The sequence below is a fragment of the Vanellus vanellus genome (genome assembly GCF_965231255.1).
Source record: "Vanellus vanellus genome assembly, chromosome: 12".
Taxonomy (NCBI): domain Eukaryota; kingdom Metazoa; phylum Chordata; class Aves; order Charadriiformes; family Charadriidae; genus Vanellus; species Vanellus vanellus.
In genome coordinates this window covers 15,386,957-15,393,158 of record NC_138917.1, presented here as the reverse complement: position 1 = coordinate 15,393,158, position 6,202 = coordinate 15,386,957, and the positions used below count along the sequence as shown (strand labels likewise).

Below are 6,202 nucleotides of genomic sequence, written 5' to 3'. Positions count from 1 at the left end.
TCTTAGTGCCTGTGGAACAAAAACAGACCAAGGAAATCCTTTTGCCTGTTCATCCAGAGTGATAGATACTACGCTAGAGTAGTTAGGAGAGGGAAGTTTTCAATTAGACAGTGGAAATTCACAACTCTCCTCAATAGAACATATTTGTAATGCTTTAAAAGATCTGTGATACCTACATTGTTTTCTAAATTGGAAATTCTTTTGACCGTCAGTACTCTTTCACAATAATTTTAATATCTTTAACAATGTGTCGTTACCTGTTTGTCTTTGCCCTGCTTGTTCTAAGTCTGAATGCTGTGATGAGCTATGAACAGAATGTGATGCTGTTTATTTAGAAATGGCATGCTGTCTTGTGCAGAGCTAATATGCTGCAGTTAACAGACACCTCCACCCCTTTAAATCTGTTCTGGGACCTATCCCAAAAGTAAGGTGGAAAAAAAGAACATGATTTATGAAAGCTGACCAATAGGACCACTTTCAAGAGCAGGAGCAAAGTGAAGATTACTATGTGTCTATGTCTCTGGACACACTTAAGTCTGTTAAACCTCCCTTTTAACCATTTTCTGGTGCTAAGTGTTCACATTAGTAAAATCAAATTAGACTGTAAAGAAAATGTGGGCTACAGAGCCCATGTTAGATGTCCTGAGCCTTACCCTAAAGCTTAAGAATAATGGCTTTCTCTCCAGTTCCCTGGATCTGAAATTAGTCTTTGCTTAAATGCAAAAGAGCTGAAATATACTGAGGAAATGAGGGTGTTGGAAGTCTGTCTTCTTGCATTGCCCTTTCACATGTATTGTGAAGTCAGAAACAGAAGGCAGTCTTGTTCTTCCCTCAACAGGAGTAAACTGAGAGATGATTGCAGCAAGAGCAAAAGAAGAGTATTAGGAACAGTTATTACAGCATCTTAAAAACACAACTGATGATAAAGGTTTTGAATGTTTCTACATCCAAAGAGACAAATCTTAATTATTTTTTTCCTCTGTGAATGAGTGGGCAATTATTCAGGCAGAGTGGGGAGTGGGGAGAGTCTTTCTGACCACCACATGTTCACCAAGAAGCAGTGCTTGCCTACTGAGTGCTATGTGAGTTCTGTCCCCATAAAAATTTAGGCAGGTTCCTAAAGCCTGTTGTCACTGATTGGAGTTGGTATCATTTTAATAAGTAGTAAGGGAATAAATTATGGCCAGTGAAGGGCTTTTCCTTAGCAGGGTTAGGATCCCAAGTGGTGGCGAATTGGATAATTCTGCTTAGTTGTACGTTGGAGTAAGACACGGGAACTTTGTGTCAGCTGCTTAATTCTTAATAAGCTCTTCTAGAGGCAATCAGGAGAATCAAGGAAATGGACCATGAACAATACAAACTATTCTATGTCCCCTTTGCATATTAGTATACAAAAAACTGAAACCAACTCCGCAGTACAGAAGTACAGATAAAGAAATACAGTTTTCATTTGTTTGTCACAAGGAAGGAAGATGATAAAAAACGGAGTATGACACTGCAGGGGCAGCAAAATATAAGTACCATGTACTATCTAGTGTGGGAGACTTGGTGAAGTATGTAAAAGTCACAAGCTAGCAGTGGATTAGGGAACTATATTAATGCTAGTAAATGCTGATGTGTGGTACACTTCTGTCCTAAACATCCAAATTGGAAGGAATTAAAGAGGAACGTAGCATCAAATGTTCAGCAGAGTAGTAGCTGATTGCTTTTTCATGACACAAGAAGCCTAGCTGGGAATGGTAGCTGTCTAAAACCTGTAATCTTACCGTTTTTTCCCAGATAGAGGACAGACTTGCCAAATTAATTGATTTTGGTGGCAGAAGCTTATTGCTGGACGTTAAAGCAAACTGTCGCAGCCAATGTTCCTGTAAAATGATACCAAGTGAGTCCAAAGGTTCTTTGTTTTCTGTTTTTCTTTTTTTAGGTTCTATTGTCCCTTTAGCTTTGAGTTTTAAACACTGCATCTCTGTTAACAGGGAAGATGAAAAACATAACCAGTATGGTCTGAATTTTCCTTGAGGGAAATGGGTGGAGCTGTTGCAATACTGTGCTATATGGTAGAGGAACACCCAGGGTGCCATCTCAACTGCACTTAGAACAAAACCATCAGTGTCTTTCAGTTCTGTTTTCGCTTGTTCTTAGTTTCATATTAGCCTACTTATGTAAGTATGGCTGTTCATAAAATCTGTAAACAGTTTCTTTCCGTGCACAACAGAACTAGCACTGCATGAAACAGCAACCAAGAAAGCTTTCTTGGATCCAACAGAACAAGTTTTTTGTTTGGATTTTTTTTAATGGCAAAGAAAATATGCTTTTTTATGCAAGAAAGTTTATCTGTGATTCTCCTTTATCAACTGTACAAAGTGCTCAGAGTGGAATGAGCAGAGGGAAGGGTCAAGTCAAAGTCCAAATGTAGCCAGAATATTCCTGATCCCTAGAATAAACTAATTTTCTGTGAGATGATATGTACTGCCAATACAGCTTTCAGTTTTTTGGTATTTCCACTGAAATGAGAAGATAAAGGAATATTTCTTTGATCTTGCTCAGAGCTTCCCTGTTGTCTGGGATAAGATACTCGTAATTTCAGGTAGATACAGCTACTTTTACCTGAGCAGCCATGAGTTTACCCATGATAGCAAAAAAAGTGCCAAGACCCAGCCATTGCTTTTTTATGAGCAACAAAAAAAAACCAAAATCCTGGATATATGTACAATCTCCTAGCTCCATACTAAAACAATAAAATACCATGATTGCCTGAGTGCATTCAAGTAGTTGTGTGTGATAACTAATGTGTAACTGGTTTAGTTTTGCTGTGATCCTTGTGTAGCAAACAGCGCAGTTCAGATATCCAAGGCACTGGATTTGTTGGTTTGGGACCAACAGGATCCTGCTCTAAGCAATGATCTTGGAGCCCTCTACTCTGCTTCCTGCATTGCTCCCAATCCCAGATAGTTCATACTTCAGATAGACTGTTGGGTTCTGCGCTGGCAAAAGCAGCATACAGTGAGTGACATAGTTTTGCAAGCAAGTCCTGCACTGATGGGGAGCCTGAACTTGCCACTCCTGCTGGACCTGAGCTAATGCCATGAAGTGTCTTCGTACTGTGTTTCCCAGTGTGTCCCATAATGTGGTATTTGGGCTTTCTTTTCCTACCAGTGTTAATGTGTTGTGTGTTCCAAGCACCTTTCCCATCATCTTGGAAGACAGTTGACTGAACCTAAGATAAAAAGAACATCAGTTTAAAAATATGAAATAAACTGTTGTATTTGTTGTAAAATACTATTTCCTAATGCTAACTTGTGTGAAGAAAGAAAAATAGGAAAAATTGTCAAAATACTGTGGTATGTGGGAAAGCTGTTCCTCACTGAAGAAAGTTAAGATGAAAACATTAATGTGAATAGGTAAAAATCTCTAGGAAGAGACTGTTACAGAACTGAACTAGTTTTTTCCACACAGTCACACAGGAGCATTACTTAGGTCCATTCACAAGCTAGCTGAGGACAATAGAGTGCCTGTGGGCAACAGGTAACCCACTGGGTATACGGCAAGTGCCCACGCATTCTTTCTGCTGATGAAAAAAATGCTATTGATTAATGATAAGATAACAACATAATTGTAAATCGCCTTTTGTTTAACACAGAATGAGCACACAGGGGGTTAGTTTGTAGCACGAATATTACTACATAATTCCCAGTCTTTTTATAGACAGATTTGAGACAATGGTTATGTTTTAATGGGTGGAAAACATGAAAGGAAAGGACTTTGACATGAGGAACTACAGAATTGCCACAGGGAGTATTTGACAAGTATCTTTTTTCTTATCAACCAAAGTGTCCCACACAGATGGCCAGCATAATTGTTCCCATTTTTCAGAGACACTGAGGCACAAGAAAGAACCGACTTGCCTAAAACTGCTCAGTATGGCAGACGGAAGTGGTGACCAAGCTCCCAAGCCTCACGGCAGCAACGAGCTCCTTGGTAAATCCCTCCTCATCCCGCTATGACATCTGTCCTGCCTAGGCAGATGTCCAGGGCTGACGCGAAGATTTTTCTCAGCTGGCTCCAGCATCATCCACCCTGCAACCAGTGCCACAGCAGCAGGGCTGCTGTGGAAAATGAGGCCTCTGAGGGCGTCCATCTTGTTTCACCTCAGGTGAGCTGTGGCAGGGAGGGAGGGAGGGAAACGGGGCGTGCGGAAACAGGAAGGCTGGGAGGGTGGCTGGTGACTGACACAGTGCTTAAGTGAAAGCTTTGCAAGCTTGTATGGCAGCCTGGGCAGTAGCTGTGCTGGTTTTCTGTGCCTTGGCCCAATTTTGCAGCTGAAGCAGGCAGGTTGAGAGTGAAGGCTATGCGAGACCCTGAGGGGAGAGAGGCTGGTGAGAAAGTGACAGGGGATGAGGGAGCACAAGCCAAACCCTTGCTCAGTGACGGACCACGTAGTAACAGCAAAGCCCTCAGCCAGGTACAGGGCAGCAGGTATGTGTTTTAGGTGAGTTTAAATCTCGCCGCTCTATCCACACTGCTAGGCTTGACAAAACATAGTAATGTCAGTATTAAACTGAGACGGCAAACTGCAGGTAGCCCACTGTGCTGAACTGCCTGCATATGACATGAGGGGTACCAGAGCCGTTAAGACTGTACTTCTGTTTTTAAATAACTGCTAAGAGATACAATCAAATGTGTTTCCTGTTAGGGCTATGATTTAATGGTGCAAATGCTGTGTAAACGCTGTAGCTATCTGTAGTAAAGGAGATGGGCTTCAATCTTTTTACCTCATCAAGTACTTCAGTCTTTTTACCTTACCAAGCAAGGCTTCTGTTCATGTGAATTGGTTTGCTGCAACTGATGGCAGAGACTTTTGGGCTTTGTTTTTCTTGTCCCAAATGATGGAGCTAGGCCTGAAAAATTTTAAGTATTGTGTTCTTATGCCAAAATAAATATTCATGCTTGGGCTTAATCAGGAATAGATGAATCACTTCAAAGTCACACAATTACTTAATCAAGCAAAGACAGAACTCCAGTGTGATTTTGGGGCTTTATTTGTTCTCAATTTTAAAGGGAAATGGGCTTCTTTCTTTGCAGTCTGTCTGATACTAGCTATAGGTTCCCTTAAACTGCCTAGAGCCTGCATGCATGTGTGAACATGCCTCTTGAACAACTTGTCTTTTTTCACTTATGTGTATCCTGGTTGTGTACGTGTTCATTTTTTAAGGTGCTGATGTGAGAATATACATACGTTGTAATCTTTATTTCTTTCTAAAGTCTGTTCCTAAAGTATGCTTTGTGCTATTCAGCCTTTGGTTACTGAAAAAACACAACTAGAAGCAGTGTTTTGAGTGGAAAATAATAGGGAGCATCCCTTATGAGTGAGCGATGCAGCATTCCTCTCTCCCTCCCTTCAACATTTTCTAAAACTCCAGGATAGAGTCCTGAGACTGACTCTGATTCCTGGTGTGAAGATGAGTACAAGATTTTTGTGATAAATTCAGCTGTTTACTGTTGAAAGGAGTTTTTTCTTTAAAATAGGCATTATGAAATGTAAATAATTTTATTCTGGTTTTAAATAAGCAAAGCTACAAGCAAGTCCTAGTATTCAGTGCTGGTGCTGCTGCCTTTCCTTTCTCTTTCAGTGCCGTGTTAGGGTAGTTTGTGTTTTGAAAGAGTGTTTCTGAACTGCCTTTTGCAACAGCAGAGAAAGCACAGAAAGAAATTTCTGTGAAAAACAGTGAATCGTATGGTGTCTTTCTAATACTGACAGTGTTTCCTTCTGCTCTGCAAGCTTGCAGGCTGTGTTTGATATGAATGCCTTTCTTGCTGGAATTGTTTGTAGCTACATCCAAAGCTATTTTTAGATCTGGGCCTGATTTATGTTCTAGATGGCTCTGTTCTATTGGGAAGCTTGCAGTTCTGCTGTAATTCATGTATAGGACCTGTTATTTTCATAAATACAGTTTAAAATAATAATTACTTTGCAGATTTAAAGACTTCCTAATCTGCTGTGTGAAGCGGTATAAACTATAGTAGGGTGTTCTGGTATTTGGAGGAGTCTGGTTACAAAATTAGGTGTGTCTCTGATATGTTCAGTTTCTCTCTTTCATCACAGAATGTAAACTCAAGGGCCTGTATGTAAACAGCAGTGCAACTAATTGCATTCAAAGTATTTTTAGTGCCCCTGAGTGCTATTGTATGCCCAATTTTGTAC

General features: G+C 40.4%; 1 protein-coding gene across 2 annotated transcripts in view; it reads left to right on the top strand.

Annotated features, from left to right (window-relative positions):
- Positions 1 to 3,895: 3,895 nt before the first annotated feature.
- The window catches only part of SIAH1 (siah E3 ubiquitin protein ligase 1), a 73,797-nt gene continuing 71,490 nt past the window's right edge, over positions 3,896 to 6,202 (top strand). For both annotated transcript variants that reach the window (XM_082489580.1, XM_082489579.1), the window contains exon 1: positions 3,896 to 4,153. The gene's annotated coding sequence lies outside the window, so the exon portion shown is untranslated. The remainder of the gene's footprint in view (positions 4,154 to 6,202) is intronic.